General features: G+C 35.1%; 1 protein-coding gene across 1 annotated transcript in view; it reads left to right on the top strand.

Annotated features, from left to right (window-relative positions):
* The window catches only part of CCSER1 (coiled-coil serine rich protein 1), a 1,408,588-nt gene that overhangs the window by 1,207,658 nt on the left and 181,653 nt on the right, over nt 1-19,277 (top strand). The window lies entirely within an intron of this gene.

The following is a 19,277-nucleotide window of genomic DNA, read 5'->3' as shown; positions in this document are numbered from 1 at the left end:
GCATGTTCTCACTCATAGGTGGGAACTGAACAATGAGATCACCTGGACTCGGGAAGGGGAACATCACACACCGGGGCCTATCATGGGGAGGGGGGAGGGGGGAGGGATTGCATTGGGAGTTATACCTGATGTAAATGACGAGTTGATGGGTGCGGCACAGCAACATGGCACAAGTATACATATGTAACAAACCTGCACGTTATGCACATGTACCCTAGAACTTAAAGTATAATAATAAAAAATAATTTAAAAAAAATAAAGTACCTAAAATAGTAAACAAATTATGATAATAAATATGAATCCTGCATTTAAACTTTTCATGTTATTCTTTGTTTTGTGTTCATTAGGAGAATAAATTCAAAATGAAATTACAAATAATTCTACTTTGAGGTAAACAATTTACTAATATGGTAATTTTATTGGAATATAGAACACTTGCAGGTCACTGGCATATTTGAAAATACACATTGTGAATTGTACAGTAATGGAACCTAGTCCTTCTTTGAAACTGAGTGAATGCACTATTGCTTTGGTGGAAAACTAATGAGACCTGGTAAAAAAGGCACAGCTTTTTATATCAGTTGTATAGTAACTCTTAGGAAATACTTTTAAAGCATTCAGACAGAGGCAACAGAAAAATCTAGGTTCATTTACCTGTTTGTTTTTCATGTATTATAAAATATTTGATCTTTTTACCTGCTTAATTTCACCTGGTTTGTTCAATTGCTAGTATATAAACTTTTACTGAACTTTCAGAAATGTAATTTATAAAACATTCTTGTGAAAATGTTTACTCTTTATCTTAAAAAATTAAAAATCTAAAGTTTGACCACAAAAAAAAGAAATAAATGTATTTTCTTGTGTGATTTTTTCCTATTTGAACTAAAAAATAAGGAGTAACTTCAAATTTATTAAATCTTATAATTTCATAAAGACTGTATAATCCAGCTAAAGATGAAATTTCTAGGGCTAATATAAGCAGTTCATATTTCTGTATGTAGCAATGATGTTTCCAATAACAATTGTATACTCGTTTTGGGTTTTTCTTTAGAGTCATATGTATTAGCTCATTTGCACAGTTACTATGTGTAAAACATACAAGTTTTTTGAATAGTGGTTAAAATTTGGAAATTTTGAAATGATGCATTTATATTTAGATATTTAGTCATGTGTATGGATGTGGAAAACGGCAATGATCTGATAAGTTTTGATTTATTCCAAAGGTCACCATGGTATAATGGGGATTTTGCACATTTTTCTGATCTACTTCAAGGCAGAATTTGAATAGACAAGTGATTCTCAAACTTAAGAGTGCCTGAGAATCACTTGAAGGGCTTGTGTAAAGTGATAAAGAGATTGCTAGGCCCCACTCCTCGAGTTTTTGATAAAGCAAGTCAGATATAGGGCAGAGGTTGTGTATTTTTAACAAGTTCTCAAGTATAGCTGATGCTGGTAGTTTGGAATCACACCTTGCAAACCGATGGAGTAATAGATAATGGACAATTTTCTAATTAAATGAGCACATAATTATTTCTACTCAGCAAATCTGAATCATGAATAGGACTGACAGCCTTTCAGATCCACACTAAAAGAAATTAACTATTCTGTCTCAGTGCTAATATTATTGGTATTATAAACATGCAATAAATAACACATAATGGAGACATATTTATTCTACTAGATCTCTCTAGGATCTTAAGTCTTGTTAAATAACTGATACAAATTAGAAAAGAATATGCCAAATAGTTGGATTCTTTTCCTGAACAAAAAGAGTATTTTTTGAACCATGCATCAAATTTAAGGAATCTAAGTAATAATTGAAATCTATATTGAGTGCCTCTGCTGAACTAAAATGGGTATTTTAAAATAAGTGCCCATGATGGGATATTTAGATGAAAATCTGTATTTTTGTAGTATTATATTTTGCAATGAAATCCACTTTTATGAACCTGAATTCAGAAAACTCTCATTTAAGAGTAACCTGAAGACAAATGGATATTCGTTGTCAATCTTAAGATATATTAGATAAAGTTAATTTGTGTTGGTAAAATTTTAAGTGAGTGTGCTCTTGTAAACACCTGAGTGCTATTCAGCTTAATTGGGTTATAGCTCATGCTGATTGTGTTTTTCTCCTGCTGTATCTAATTTCTTTTTTTCAATATTGTATTGTTTGGTTTGATTTTGAAGGTGTATGGAAATTAAAGAACTCTAATTTTTTAAGAGCCCTAAAGGGAAGTATGCTTTCGTGTTAGTCATTCTTGTGAACACCTGTGCACTGTTGAATTTAATTGGGTTACAGCTGGTGCTGAGAGAGTCAACTAAATGAGGGTTTATAGACTGACTAGAAACTTGACATTGCATGTCATTGTTTCTTCCCTCCCATTACTTTTCTTTCTATACATTTACAAGATGCTTGGATGTGAAAGATTTTGAAGGTAAATTGAATGAACTTATGATTGGTGATACTTGGTGGTGATTACTTCAGAAAAAGTGTACTTCCATTATACGTTTGTGCAGTACCTCAGAATAAGGTGATCCTAACCTCAGAAGCTAGCTGGCCTACTTGTTGCCAGTAATTCAGGAACACAATATAATACTGTAGTTAGATTTTCAGAGACTGGTTATTCAATCATATGAGGGTTTTCAGAGGAAAAAACAATGCATTGAAATTGAAAAGGTAGTAAAAAATTAAATATTATAGAAACGATAGATAACAAAGTAAGTGAGGGTAGAATCTGTCTGCTGAGAGGTAATTATTTTTAAGTATCTCAATATCATCATTACAATAAGTTTCTCGGTATGGCCAATAACAATAATTAAATAATTTCAAATAATTTGTTAAAAAGTAAACAGAACCATTTGGCAACTTCTTTAGAAAATTTAAGATGGTTCTATATTTTTCTCTTGAACCAATATCATAGGCTATTAATTAGTTCAGCAAATACAATTGAATACACAAAGGGCATTTGGGAGCTAGGAGTAGGTGGCAATAGAGTAATACTGAATGGAACTAAATATTAGAATCTTCAACTAGATCACATTTTTAGAAAACTATATTCCTTTTTATTTCAAAGAACTTTGAAAATTTAATAGCATTGAATGTTTGTTTTTAATCTGTTTTACATGACAGAAGGCAAAATTTAAAACACCAGCAAAAATTAATGAAGCACAAAACAGCAGTTAAAGTATTCACTTAGTAAAGTCATTTCTAACATATCAACAAAAAGGCATCTAGATTTATTGCTATGCTATCTTAAATGTATAATAGAGAAAAAGAATTTGCTATGCCACTGCTTTTTTCCTTTGAAAATTAAACTCTGATGAGTGACCTGTGTTTTTTCACATCCTCTGTGATAAATTAAGAAAGCTATATGTTGAGATAAATAAAATGTCTTTAAATTCAATAGAGCTATTAAAAATAGGCATTATAATAGAATTAATGCAGGTATAGTACTAATATATCTTTCCTAATATTCTTGATCTTGTGATTAAGCCAGCATTTTCCCATTTTTGAAAGATAAAACTTTCAAAATAATATGGATCATGCATTTTGATCAAATTATTCAACCTGGTTTTCTTTGTGCACTTGTCTGATCAGTAAAGCTTTAGGAAGACAGCTTGCTCCCAGGCACTCTCCACAAGACTGAGCGTCTAACTGTGCTGGTCAGTTACAGGGGCAAAATGTTCCTTTGAACCTATATAGATTCAATGGCAAACATGCTGGAGGTCTCACTTTGTAATACGCCATCACTCGTGCTCAAACAGGGATGTGACTATATTAAATGAGTGCAGCCATCACGTGAAGACAGATGCAGGGGACTTGTTAGTTGCTGGTAAAGAAGGAGTGTAAGTTTAACTACTTTCCAAATGCAGCCCAATGGAGCATGCAGAACTGCTATCCCAGCAAAGTAGCTTATCTTGGAAATGAGATGGTTTGTGGAATGAGGTGCGTCTGAGGAGATCTGATCACAGTGGGGTCAACTGAAGGATTTGGGGAGTCCACAGGATGAATTACATACAATAAGGGGGACCACTTAATTTGTCCTATATCACTGAAATTAGAAAGTTTATCCAGGTTTCTAGGAGAAAAAGTGAAAATAGGGTGTTTTTTATATCACAGGAATCCTATTAATTTTATGTTCATGAAGAGATGCTGGACGCTTTAAGGAATGACAGGTAAGTAATGGGTAAATGAAAGAGAGAAAAAAGTTCCCTGCTTGACTGGTTACTCTTTTCTAGAAGTAAGTAACCTAGTTTTATGGGGCTCAAGACTCTGCCTCAAGTTGCTACTTTTGTAAAACACAACTCACCTTACTCCAACTTCATAGAAACTAAGCTTTTGCAAATGCCATAAACAGCTGTTGAATGTAGTCAGTTAATTTTGCACAGAATAAAACATGAAGAACATATGTTTGCTTGGCTCCTGCCATGATGCCTGCTCCTGCTTCTTCCTGCTCCCCATATCTGTGTATTCATCTCTAGAGTAATTCAGTCATTGAACCTGAGACCTAGCACTTGAAATAAACATCAGTTATTTACAAAACAAGCTGCATTTCAACGCATTGCCTAAGGCAACCAACTGGGTCCTGTGAACTTTATGCAGGTATTATTGACCTGTTTTCTCTGTTACTTCAGACTAACTGTTTATTATATGGAGGTAACCATTATGCAAGCAAATGTAGTTCTTAAATATATTTATGAAATGAAGAAAATGTGCAGATAAGTGGTAATAATTGTAGTTTAGCTGTGGGTTAATTTCTGAAATTACTTGAAAGGAAATTTTTAATTCTAATGATGATATCTCAAATGTTCAACTTCAGACTCTGGAACTTAGTAAGCTATTACTTATGTATTTATGAAATTTGCTGTGATGGTAACATTTTAAATGCAAAGGTACATTTAATTGAACTTTCTATTTTTGGCAACTTGTGCTAGAATGTACCTAAATTTTCAGTAAGCTGGTCAAATTAGGAGAGCATCTGTCTTAGCAATGTATTATTCATCTCTAAACAATAATGATGGAGGCAGTTGTATTGTCATCATTGAAGTTACCTAGCCATATGTTATACACCCTGAAGACACACAGCCACATAAAAATTTTAAGTGATCATTTACTGATTCTGATATTTTACTTGAGAAGATAAGCATTTTCAAGTGCACCAAGGGAAATAAAAATATTACAGAGATTTTCCTTTGGTACCTAACCATTAAATTCAATAACTCATAAATCAAAAAAATTTAAAGCTCATTATGAGTCCAGAATTGTGGTAAATGAGCAGCTGTGGAGACAAGTTAAAACCTGATGAGGTAGAAGCCATCTTTCCCAACACTTATAGGAATTGAAAAGGACCATCGGCACTCAACCTGGAAGTCCCACAAACACCTCAAACTCCAAAGCCCAACTTTACGATCACAATTCTGCCTAGCCAAGCAACCAAGATAGAGAGAAGCATCTTTGATATCTGTCTCTGTATTGTTTATCCTCTGTGTTAAAATCTGTCCACCAGCACTATCATTTCAAATTGCTAAATATTTATTGACATTACTCTCTTCTTTACATTTTGTCATTGATTTCTTCTTAGGCCCTTATTAAATGATTTATTTTTGCATTTAAGAACTTCTAGACTGAGTACTACTATGTATCAATTCTGTGCTAGTTACTTGATGAAAATAGAGAACATGGTCTTAGGGAGCTTCTTTTCGGTGGTATGGGTGAGACAGATACAAGAAACAATTTTGTATAGGGATACATTTCATAATAAATGAATTACATAAGAAGATGTGCCTAACATAGCCTTTATGCTGAACCTTTCATCCTTTATTCTTCAAGTATTTTATGCCTGATTCAGATGCCAATTTCTCTGAGACCTTCTATTATTCCTATGCCTGGGCAACCCATGTATTCTTTATGTTTTTGTAGATTTTCTACATTTCATTTTCTTAAAAGTATACACAGCAGCACTGGATTAATTATATACTTATTTGTCTAGTTATCTAGTTATTCACTGTCAAGCCATAAGTTTTTAAAGAACAGGTATCATGATTATTTATTGAATTCCTAGGTGATGAGAAACTTTGTGTGAGATAGTGCAAACTCTCCCTGGGTATTGGATGGAAGGCTTCATTGAGGAAGTGAACTTGAGTTGACTTTTAATATAAATTAAATTAGAAATAAATTCTTAAAGGAAATTAAATTTTTAATAGAATGAGACACTTTCCAGACAGAAAGGATTTCAGTGGCAATGTGAAAGCCAATGTGATGGTGTGAAATAACAGAATAATATGAAGTGATCCAAGAGCTGTCAGTAGTTTGGTGTGGCTGGGGCATACTGTTTTGGGAAGGAGATACTAGAAATTAGGATGGGCATATGTAGAGAGGCTAGAAACGGAAGCACCTTGTACATTTTGCAGAGAAATATAATCATTATATGTTGACATCTCAGAAGTAGACTGTACTTTTCATATTACCTAGGTAGCAATGAGTAATTAATTTTTTAAAACTTTTTGGGCCTCATACTCCTCATCTGTAAAATCATGATTATAATAGTTATTTTGAGGATCAAATGTATGTCTATAAATGCTTAGAAAAATGTGTGATCCATGGTAAACATTCAATATAAGCTGGCTGGTTTTACTGTCATTATGACTTTTGTCCTTATTGTTATAAAATATTTGAGAGCCAAGAGATAATCTTAAAGCAATTAAGTAACATCATAATTACATTTTATAAGGGAAACTGTGTTATACAGGGAGAGGAAGGACTGAAAATGAAAACTGAATTAAAAAAGATAATTTAAGAGGCTTTTATGACAGATTGTTTGCTTAAACAGCATTGTTTAAATATTACATTTAAAATACTTTAAATTAAAAGTTAAATAGTTTTAAGCTATGAAGAGTATCCAGAAGCAATGGTGATGGTTACTTATTTAAAAGATAATAAAAAATATATGAGACGAAGGCACAGGATTAATTCATTAACATACAAGGTAACTTTTATTATTGGGGTGTTCGTATTCATTAATAAGAGAGCATGGTGTAGGGGAAGTTAAATGCTTTAATTAAAAAATTGAGATATTTAGAGATACCTGGCAGACAATTATATGATATGATAGCAGTGCTAAATGAAGTTCTGGTCTCTAAAGAGAGGAATCAGCAACAGAAAGTAAATGAGCACACTATATCCTTCATCAAGCCTATTTTACCACCAAGAAAAAAAAAAGTCAGTTGATCTAAACTATGCTTAGGTGCTTAAGGACAGAAGAGTTTATATACATTTTGATGCAAGTTTTTAGCTCAGGGTAGATCAGAATTATTCTTAGACCAGTGCGCAGACCAGTGTTTGAGGAGCCCTAGTCCAGAACGTAAGAGAATGAAGAGAATTCTGAATTAGAAATATCGAGTTAGGACTATACACTAGTAATAGACAAAATTATTGGAATGTAGGAAAACATTAAAAGAAATCATGAGATGCGTAAAAAAACTAAACCACTTAATTTTAAAAGTGGGCAGAGAGGAACACTGATGGAATTAGACCATGAGCAATAAGAGCATGGCACATTGACAAAAGGATAGGCAGTAATTCTCAAAGGGAGGAAGGTTCCCTAAGGGAATGATTATGCAAGACATAATAATTAACTTACTCTTTCAGAAAATGCTGGATATTTACAAATTCACTCTAATCTTGACTTTTTCCCTCTCAGATAGCTAAGATACTAGATTTATAGTTTAAAAATGGCTATATAACTTAAGATTGACAAAATTTTATCTGTTTTATGTGCCAAGTTGCCCTAATGGAGGGAAAAATATTATAGAAGTAGGAGGAAATTTTAAAATGTTCATAATCGTAATTTATGCCTATAAAACACTTCAATTTTTATCCCTATATTTTACGCCTGTCTTTAGAGGGGTAAACAGTTCCTCTAACCACTGAACAGGGATTCTGAAGAGACTTTCATATAGCTGCTGCTGTTTCTTAGCTTCCTGCTCCCAGGGTTTTAGTTTTAGCTTGCTTTGACCTACTAAGTCAGTTCACATGTACTCATCAGCTTTCAGGCCCAAACTTTTTAACATCTCTTTGTTGTGTTTCTTCTCCAATTCTCTCTTCCTTTGTAGCCTTAGTTTTATTTTTTCCTGTCATTCTGAAGGATTTGAGGAAAGTGCAAATATAAACTTGCGCTAACACTACCCACTTCCCTGGGAGTCCAACACTACCCACTTCCCTGGGAGGTAAATACAGAGTTAGGCTGAAATAACAATCCTATCTTTTTTAGCGATTCATTTACTTTTCCTCTTAACGTTTTGTGTTCTAAAGCATATTTTCATGATTTTCCTATTTTTATGAATTATATAGGTGGAATTCATGTAGAATAGTTCTGAAGTCTGTATCATTTCCATTCTCCTCTCAGTCTGATTCTAATTGATGGGACTGGAGCACAACAAATTATTGCCTTGATCAAAACACTGATTTAAGCCACTCCCTCTCTCTTACATCATGCGAGGGCTATAATTTCTGTTTCACTAAGACTCAAATGTGCAATTGCTATCACTTCTTGCCTATGCAATTTGTTTTGTCTTTTTAAAAACTAGATCTTTTACATATAGAACTTACTTTCTTGCTTGGTTTTTCAGATTTAATAAATGCATCTATCAGCTTTTCCTTAAACCTTTTATTCCATTATATAAATCATTTTGTTGATCTCACTAATTTCTATATCTCTACCTTTAAAAAGTAAATAGTATTAAGTGCTGAAGTTAAGTAGTACTAAGAAGGGCTCAGATTCAACGTGTCACATTTCTTTACATAAGTATCTTTCAAAAAGTAAAATAAAATTATATAATAGACTTTTAAGCAATGTATGCATTTATATGCCTTCATATCCCTTCTTCTTTGCTATTCCCTAAAGAATATCTAATTTATCTGTATATTATTGATCATTTGTCATCAAGGATGCATCATTTTGAGTAATTATTTGCCATTAAAACCGCAAGCCAGTTATTAACAATAGTTAAAAAATTTATAATTGTACTCATCTTTGGAACACAATTTGTGGTGTTTTTATGTCTCCCTTCTGAAATCTTAACTGCATGGCATGTGCTTTATAAAATTTTTATAATTATCATCTGTATAGCATCCCTAAATATCTAGAAAAATAAAGTATCAACTGCTTGTAAAATGTATATTATAAACATGTTCCAATAATTCAATTATACCGTGTTTAATCTTCAATTAAGTCTAGGGTTGTACCATTTCATCTGCCTGAATTGGTCTTTTGGCTTTCTTGTTACCTAAGAAAAAAGGGCAAAGTGGCACCTAGTTAAGTGAGTTAGATTGTTGACATTCATGCCATTAAAAATATTGTATCATTCAATTTGATACACTTGTGGAATAAACCCAGTTCAAAGTTAAGAACTATTTATAGTTATTTACATTTCTAATTCAATTGTCTGTTTTTCTTTGAGATAAAGAAAATGTGAAGAATGAGGGAAATAAGTAATGCTAAGTGATTACTATGATCCAGACATTGTGCTGTTTTATTTATTTAATCTTCAATGCCTCACGTGTGCATCTAAGTAGATACTCATTTTTTATTCGACTTTCAAAGATATTAAAATAACTAATAATATTAAATGTCTAATGCAGTTTAATATACTATACTACTAATATAGTATATACTATACTACATAGATGTACTGTATGGTATATGTTATACTATATAGATATACTGTATATATATTACATATATGCATATATTATATTGATATGTTATATATAATATATCCTGTATCAATATAGTATATGTATATTCTTTCTTTTTTATTATAATTTAAGTTCTAAGGTACATGTGCACAATGTGCAGATTTGTTACATATGTATACATGTGCCATGTTGGTGTGCTGCACCCATTAACTTGTCATTTACAATAGGTATATCTCCTAATGCTATCCCTCCCCCTTCCCCTGACCCCATGACTGGTCCCAGGGTGTGATGTTCCCTACCATGTGTCCAAGTGTTCTCATTGTTCAGTTCCCACCTATGAGTGAGAGCATGCAGTGTTTGGTTTTCTGTCATTGTGATCGTCTGCTCAGAATGATGGTTTCCAGCTTCATCCATGTCCCCACAAAGGACATGAACTCATCCTTTATTATGGCTGCATAGTATTCCATGGTGGATATGTGCCACATTTTCTTAATCTAGTCTATCATTGATGGACATTTGGGATAGTTCCAAGTTGTTGCTATTGTGAATAGTGCCACAATAAACATACATGTGCATGTGTCTTTATAGCAGCATGATTTATAATCCTTTGGGTATATACCTAGTAATGGGATGGTTGGGTCAAATGGTATTTCTAGTTCTAGGTACTTGAGGAATTGCCACACTGTCTTCCACAAGGGTTGAACTAGTTTACAGTCCCACCAGCAGTGTAAAAGTGTTCCTATTTCTCCACATCCTCTCCAGCATCTGCTGTTTTCTGACTTTTTAATGATCACCACTCTAACTGGTGTGAGATGGTATCTCATTGTGGTTTTGATTTGCATTTCTCTGATGGCCAGCGATGATGAGCATTTTTTCATGGGTCTTTTGGCTGCATAAATGTCTTCTTTTGAGAAGTGTCTGTTCATGCCCTTTGCCCACTTTTTGATGGGGTTGTTGGGTTTTTTTCCTGTAAATTTGTTTAAGTTCTTTGTAGATTCTGGATATTAGCCCTCTGTCAGATGGGTAGATTGTAAAAATTTTCTCCCATTCTATAGGTTGCCAGTTCACTCTGATGGTAGTTTCTTTTGCTGTGCAGAAGCTCTTTAGTTTAATTAGATCCTATTTGTCAATTTTGGCTTTTGTTGTCATTGCTTTTGGTGTTTTAGTCATGAAGTCCTTGCCCATGCCTATGTCCTGAATGGTATTGCCTAGGTTTTCTTCTAGAGTTTTTATGGTTTTAGGTCTAACATTTAAGTCTGTAATCCATCTTGCATTAATTTTTGTACAAGGTGTAAGGAAGGGATCCAGTTTCAGCTTTCTACTTATGGTTAGCCAGTTTTCCCAGCACCATTTATTAAATAGAGAATCTTTCCCCGTTTCTTGTTTTTGTCAGGTTTGTCAAAGATCAGATGGCTGTAGATGTGTGGTATTATTACTGAGGGCTCTGTTCTGTTCCATTGGTCTCTATTTCTGTTTTGGTACCAGTACCATGTGGTTTTGTTTACTGTAGCCTTGTAGTACAGTTTGAAGTCAGGTAGCGTGATGCCTCCAGATTTGTTCTTTTGGCTTAGGATTGTCTTGGAAATGCTGGATCTTTTTTGCTTCCATACGAACTTTAAAGTAGTTTTTTCCAATTCTGTGAAGAAAGTCATTGGTAGCTTGATGGGGATGGCACTGAATCTACAAGTTACCTTGGACAGTATGGCCATTTTCACAATATTGATTCTTCCTATCCATGAACATGGAATGTCCTTCCATTTGTTTGTGTCCTTTTGTTTCGTTGAGCAGTGGTTTGTAGTTCTCCTTGAAGAAGTCCTTCACATCCCTTGTAAGTTGTATTCCTAGGTATTTTATTCTCTTTGAAGCAATTGTGAATGGGAGTTCACTCATTATTTGGCACTGTGTTTGTCTATTATTCGTGTATAAGAATGCTTGTGATTTTTGCACATTGATTTTATATCCTGAGACTTTGCTGAAGTTGCTTATCAGCTTAAGGAGATTTTGGGCTGATACCATGGGGTTTCTAAATACACAATCATGTCATCTGTAAATAGGGACAATCTGACTCCCTCTTTTCCTAATTGAATACCTTTATTTCTTTCTCTTGCCTGACTTCCCTGTCCAGATTTTCCAACACTATGTTGAATAGGAGTGGTAAGAGAGGGCATCCCTGTCTTGTGCCAGTTTTCAAAGAGAATGCTTCCAGTTTTTGCCCATTCAGTACGATATTGGCTGTGGGTTTGTCATAAATAGCTCTTATGATTTTGAGATACGTTCTATCAATACGGAATTTATTGAGAGTTTTTAGCATGAAGGGCTGTTGAATTTTGTCAAAGGCCTTTTCTGCATCTATTGAGATAATCATGTGGTTTTTATCTTTGGTTCTGTTTATATGATGGATTACGTTTATTGATTTGTATGTTGAACTACCCTTGCATCCAGGGATGAAGCCCACTTGATCATGGTGGATAAGCTTTTTGATGTGCTGCTGGATTCAGTTTGCCAGTATTTTATTGAGGATTTTTGCATTGATGTTCATCAGGGATATTGGTCTAAAATTCTCGTTTTTTGTTGTGTCTCTGCCAGGCTTTGGTATCACGATGACGCCGGCCTCATAAAATAAGTTAGGGAGGATTCCCTCTTTTTCTGTTGATTGGAATAGTTTCAGAAGGAATGGTACTAACTCCTCTTTGTAACTCTGGTAGTATTCGGCTGTGAATCCATCTGGTCCTGGACTTTTTTTGGTTGGTAGGCTATTAATTATTGCCTCAATTTCAGAACCTGTTATTGGTCTATTCAGGGATTCAAATTCTTCCTAGTTTAGTCTTGGGAGGGTGTACGTGTCCACGAGTTTATCCATTTCTTCTAGATTTTCCAGTTTATTTGCGTAGAGGTGTTTATAGTATTCTCTGATGGTAGTTTGTATTTCTGTGGGATGGGTGGTGATATCCCAATCATCATTTTTAGTGCATCTATTTGATTCTTCTCTCTTTTCTTCTTTATTAGTCTTGATAGCAGTCTGTCAATTTTGTTGATCTTTTCAAAAAATCAGCTCCTGGATTCATTGAATTTTTGAAGGGTTTTTTTGTGTCTCTATCTCCTTCAGTTCTGCTCTGATCTTAGTTATTTCTTGCCTTCTGCTGGTTTTTGAATGTGTTTGCTCTTGCTTCTCTAGTTCTTTTAATTGTGATGTTAGGGTATCAATTTTAGATCTTTCCTGCTTTCTGCTGTGGGCATTTAGTGCTATAAATTTCCCTCTACACACTGCTTTAAATGTGTCCCGGAGATTCTGGTATGTTGTATCTTTGTTCTCATTGGTTTCAAAGACCATCTTTATTTCTGCCTTCATTTTGTTATGTGCCTAGTAGTCTTTCAGGAGCAGGTTGTTCAGTTTCCATTCAGTTGAGCAGTTTTTGAATGAGTTTCTTAATCCTGAATTCTAGTTTGATTGCACTGTGGTCTGAAAGACAGTTTGTTGTAATTTCTGTTCTTTTACATTTGCCGAGGAGTGCTTTATTCCAACGATGAGATCAATTTCAGAGTAAGTGTGATGTGGTGCTGAGAAGAATGTATATTCTGTTGATTTGGGGTGGAGAGTACTGTAGATGACTATTAGGTCTGCTTGGTGCAGAGATGAGTTCAATTCCTAGATATCCTTGTTAACTTTCTGTCTCGTTGATCTGTCTAATGTTGACAGTGGGGTGTTAAAATCTCCCATTATTATTGTGTGGGTGTCTAAGTCTCTTTGTAGGTCTCCAAGGACTTGCTTTATGAATCTGGGTGCTTCTGTATTGGGTGCATATATATTTAGGACAGTTAGTTCTTCTTGTTGAATTGATCCCTTTACCATTATGTAATGGCCTTCTTTGTCTCTTTTGATCTTTGTTGGTTTAAAGTCTGTTTTATCAGAGACTAGGATTGCAACCCCTGCTCTTTTTTGTTTTCCATTTGCTTGGTAGATGTTCCTCCATCCCATTATTTTGAGTCTATGTGTGTCTCTGCATGTGAGATGGGTCTCCTGAATACAGCACACTGATGGGTCTTGGCTCTTTAACCAATTTGCCAGTCTGTGTGTTTTAATTGGTGCATTTATTTCCTTTACATTTAAGGTTAAATTGTTATGTGTGAATTTGATCCTGTCCTTATGATGTTAGCTGGTTATTTTGCTCGTTAGTTGATGCAGTTTCTTCCTAGCATCGATGGTCTTTACATTTTGGCATGTTTTTGCAGTGACTGGTACTGGTTGTTCCTTTCCATGTTTTGTGTCTCCTTCAGGTGCTCTTGTAAGGCAGGCCTGGTGGTGACAAAATTTCTCAGCATTTGCTTGTCTAAAAGGATTTTATTTCTCCTTCATTTATGAAGCTTAGTTTGTCTGGATATGAAATTCTGTGTTGAAAAATCTTTTCTTTAAGAATGTTGAATATTGACCCCCACTCTCTCCTGGCTTGTAGAGTTTCTGCTGAGAGATACGCTGTTAGCCTGATCAGCGTCCCTTTTTGGGTAACCCGACCTTTCTCTCTGACTGACCTTAACATTTTTTCCTTCATTTCAGCTTTAGTGAATCTAACAATTATGTGTCTTGGAGTTGCTCTTCTCGCGGAGTATCTTTGTGGCATTCTCTGTGTTTCCTAAATTTGAATGTTGTCCTGCCTTTCTAGGTTGGGGAAGTTCTTCTGGAGAGTGTTTTCCAACTTGGGTCCATTCTCCCCGTCACTTTCAGATACACCAGTCAGATGTAGATTTGATCTTTACACACAGTCCCATATTTCTTGGAGGCTTTGTTCATTTCTTTTTACTCTTTTTTCCTCTAAACTTCTCCTCTGACTTCATTTCATTCATTTGATCTTCAATCACTGATACCCTTTCTTCTACTTGATTGAATCGGCTACTGAAGCTTGTGCATGCATCACATAGTTCTCGTGCCATGGTTTTCAGCTCCATCAGGTCATTTAAGGTATTCTCTACACTGTTTATTCTAGTTAGTCATTCATCTAATCTTTTTTCAAGGTGTTTAGCTTCTGTGCAATGAGTCTGAACATCCTCCTTTAGCTTGGAGAAGTTTATTACTGATCGTCTGAAGCCTTCTTCTCCCAATTCGTCAAAATCATTCTCCATCCAGCTTTGTTCTGTTGCTTGCGAGGACCTGTGTTCCTTTGGAGGAGAAGAGGTGCTCTGACTTTTAGAATTTTCAGCTTTTCTGCTCTGATTTCTCCCCATCTTTGTGGTTTTATCTACCTTTGGTCTTTGATGTTGGTGACCTACAGATGGGATTTTGGTGTGGATGTCCTTTCTGTTTGCTAATTTTCCTTCTAACAGTCAGGACCCTCAGCTGCATGTCTGTTGGAGTTTGCTGGAGGTCCACTCCAGACCCTGTTTGCCTGGGTATCGCCAGTGGAGGCTGCAGAACAGAAAATATTGCAGAACGACAAATTTTGCTGCCTGATCCTTCCTCTGCAAGCTTTGTCTCAGAAGGGTACCTGGCTGTCTGAGGTGTTAGTCAGCCCCTACTGGGAGGTGCCTCCCAGTTAGACTACTCAGTGGTCATGGACCCACTTGAGGAGGCAGTCTGTCCATTCTGAGATCTCAAACTCTTGCTGGGAGAAGCACTACTCTCCTCAAAACTGTCAGACAGGGACATTTAAGTCTGCAGAAGTTTCTGCTGCCTTTTGTTCACCTATGCCCTGCCCCAAGAGGTGGAGTCTACAGAGTCAGGCAGGCCTCCTTGAGCTGCAGTGGGCTCCACCCAGTTCGAGTTTCCTGTACCACTTTGTTTACCCACTCAAGCCTCAGCAATGGTGGACACCCCTCCCCCAGCCTCACTGCTGCCTTGCAGTTTGATCTGAGACTGCTGTGCTAGCAGTGAGCGAGGCTCCATGGGTGTGGGACCGTCTGAGCCAGACACGGGATATAATCTCATGGTGTGCCATTTGCTAAGACAATTGGAAAAGCACAGTATTGGGGTGGGAGTGTTCTGATTTTCCAGGTACCGTCTGCCACAGATTCCCTTGGCTAGGAAAGGGAATTTTCCGACCCCTTGGACTTCCCAGCTCAGGCGATGCCCCATCCTGCTTCAGCTTACACTCTATAGGCTGCACCCACTGTTCAACAAGTGCCAGTGAGATGAAGCTGGTACCTCAGTTGGAAATGCAGAAATCACCCGTCTTCTGCATCACTCACAGTGGGAGCTGTAGACTGGAGCTGTTCCTGTTTGGCCATCTTGGAACCGCCTCCCAATATATGTATATTCTTATTCATACAACAAATCTATGGGAGGTAGATGAAATTATTAGCCTAGATAATAATGAAGAAACTGCAAAACAGATAAATTTGTTAACTTGTACAATAATTAAAATAAAATTGCACAATAGACTTCTAAGCAATTTATACTTTACATCACCTTCAAACCCCTTCTTCTTTCCTATGTTGTTCAAGTTAATAAATTTCAGAAGTCAAATAGCAGGGACTCTTTTACTCGAAAGCTATACTGCTTCCAGTATACTATATTGTTTTATCACATTCTTGTTAATATATCTTTTAATTTGTTTCTTAGGATTCAATCTGGTTATTTATTTAGTAGTAGCCATCTTGCCAACTGTGTCAATAATATGTCAATTCTTTAAAGTTGATAAATGTTTATTCATTACCACTGGGACTCATCTGTTTGTAAATAAGCAGTTCTATAAATACACTCTAGTAAACTCTAGAGTTGAGAGAAACGGTAGTGGTGGTTATTGTGTGTTATGTAAGAATGTGTCGTTTGTTTTGTTTTAAATATAGCTGATAATGTATTCATGATTTTTTCCTGGTACATAAATAATTGACTTTGAATTTATAGTTAAGATGATAATATCTTCATGATTGTACAACATTTTGTATACATAAAATATTCTGCTTTTATTATATTGTTATCCATGTTTAACTAATTAGAGTTCTGTAGATAAAACTTGAAGCACTAGACAGAATAAGTTTCTAAGTCCCCAATTTTTTTATTCATAGTATTGTTAGTCAGAGAATTCTTAATGAATAAAAAACCTGTGTTTGTTTGAATATTCTCACAACATGGTACATTGAAGATGTCTTTTATACTCACATTTCATACCTAATGTTGCAAAGCAGACATTCCTCACTGTATTATTTATTGATGCTTAAAACCTCAATGAATTATTCAGCCCCTTTACCCTTCTTGCTTTGCTGCACATCTATTGAGTTTTCAGTGCAGTTTCATATCAATAAATTTGTTCTTGCTTTGCAACTCCAATTTCATGCTTGGCCTTTCTAAGTGACATACAAGAAAAATAAATAGCTAGAAGGAATAAAATAAGTATACAAATTGCTTTAAACAACTTGAGATCCAAATCATTAAAGCTCTCAAAGGTTTTAAAAATTAAGACGCAAAAGCAAGTCTACAAAAACAGGCTGCATGCAAAAATAATAGGCAAAAACCTTGTCTTGTTAACATGCAATCTGTGGAGAGTGACATGTGTTTATAGGCATCTTGTACCCAGGGTTGAAATGAACTCTTGACAAATAAGTTCCTAAGAGTTCAAGGACTTACTGCCACTTTTTATCTCATGTTGTCATGCACGTTAGAAAGGTTGACAAGAAGAGAATGAATGGCCCTTTTAGTACGTTTGTGTTACTATAAAGGAACACTTGAAGCCAAGTAATTTATAAAGAAAAGAGGTTTATTTGGCTCACGGTTGTACAGGCTATACAAGAAGCATCATGTACCTTCTGCTTCTGATGTGGAGGTTTCAGGCTGCTTCCACTCATGGTAGAAGGGAAACAGGAGCAGACTTCTATACAGAGATCACATGGTGAGAGAAGGGATGAGAGAGGGGGAACCAGCTGTAGAGGGAACTAGTAGAGTGAGAACTCACTCATTACATTGTGGTCAACACTACCTTGAGGGATCCATTCTATGACTCAAATGTCTCCCAGTAGGCCCCACCTCCAACATTAGCAATGAAACTTCAATGTGAGGTGTAGAGGGTCAAATATTCAAACTATAGTCATGTCTTCTGAGGAGCCAGAGGGTTGGGAATTTACCCACTAATTCCATTTGTCAGTGGTTTATTGCTGTTTCAGTGAGGGCTGTTGATGTTCCAGCACTTCCGGCTTGCCCAGGCTAGGAGGTGACAGTGCTCCAGGCCAGTAAAAAAAAAAGCCCTCAGGCCAAAAGTAAGTATTAATCCTTCAGTACAGAGGTGACTGCCTAGAGTAGAACAGTCTCAGTTGTATTAAGATAAAGAGAGATGTTCATGATGTTTAAAATCTGATGATGATATCAAAATTGAAATGGAAAACAAAAAGTAAATATTTATTTTCACTTACTGATTCTTCTGACTTTGAAACCTCTTACTTTTATGGAGACATGTTTGTCTCTATGGAAATAGTAAAATGAAATTAAGAACACTTTTTCATATAACAGTGTAATTTAGTATAATTCTATACTTTCAATTATACAAGAATGCTGATCTCATGATGCAATATTAAATTATTATCCAGTTCCAAACCAGGTGGTTATATCAGCCAGCTTTTTGCCTTTTTTATGATGACTTACGTGCCTTTAAGCAAATATATTACATCCAACCTTTAAAAATATTTTTATCATTTCCTATTTTCAATACTGAATCATTGGACTTAAAATTCAACAGTATTTGCTTGAAAGTTTTACATTTCTTCCTAAATTTTATTTGCCTGCAATCTGAAATAGGTATTCATAGTCATCTGAACATTTCTCTTTTTGTTGTTGGCTTTGCTTCTGGAGCATTCAGCAATTTTCATGGCCTGTCTCTAGGTGCTTTATAATTTCCACATGCCTTGTATTTATGAACACCTGCTTATATAACATTCAGATAGAAACAAAGGAAAATGTTATATATCACAATGGCAGGATGATACAGCTGTTAAGGTAGCAGACATACAAACTGCTTTATGTTTTTTAAATCATTGCTTTAAGATTAGATATGATGAATTTCAGATGAGTAAACCAACCATAGTGTACTCATGTATTTTATCTAGAAAGGTAGTGATAATGGATACCCTCAGATCAGACCTGGGTGTTCATAATCACAAAGTCTGTGTCTTTTCTTGGCATCTTATTTACTGTGAGGGAAAACAATTTCCGTTCATGTATCATACGTCATTTGGACAAAGCAATCACTTGAAACTTAGACAAATGTTATTCACATGGCATCTTCTAGATTTGTGTAAAAACACTCAAATACATTGGCAAAGACAAAAAAAAATCATTTACAATAGTGAATCTCAGTAGATCTTTTCCCCTAGCTCAGTAAAGATTAAACAGTCTTCTTAATCAACTTTGCTTTAGGAACAATTAAATGGTTCATTTTTGATGCAGACATTTATTTGAATGATTTTAATTACCACTTAATATGCCCTATATGTCCAATTTATTCATTTTTGTATCTTATAACCTTGATTTACATATTTTTGCTGTTCTACTTATCACCATTCATTGTAGGTTATTAGTGAGATTTAATTTACACTGACATTTCCAGTAACACTTATTTTTATATTCTTTTTCCAGATTTAAATGTTTCTGTAGTTTTCAAAT

Source organism: Theropithecus gelada, chromosome 5 (genome assembly GCF_003255815.1).
Source record: "Theropithecus gelada isolate Dixy chromosome 5, Tgel_1.0, whole genome shotgun sequence".
NCBI classification, from domain to species: Eukaryota; Metazoa; Chordata; class Mammalia; order Primates; family Cercopithecidae; genus Theropithecus; species Theropithecus gelada.
The sequence above is the reverse complement of the archived record's forward strand: the minus strand, read 5'-3'. Positions and strand labels throughout refer to the sequence as shown.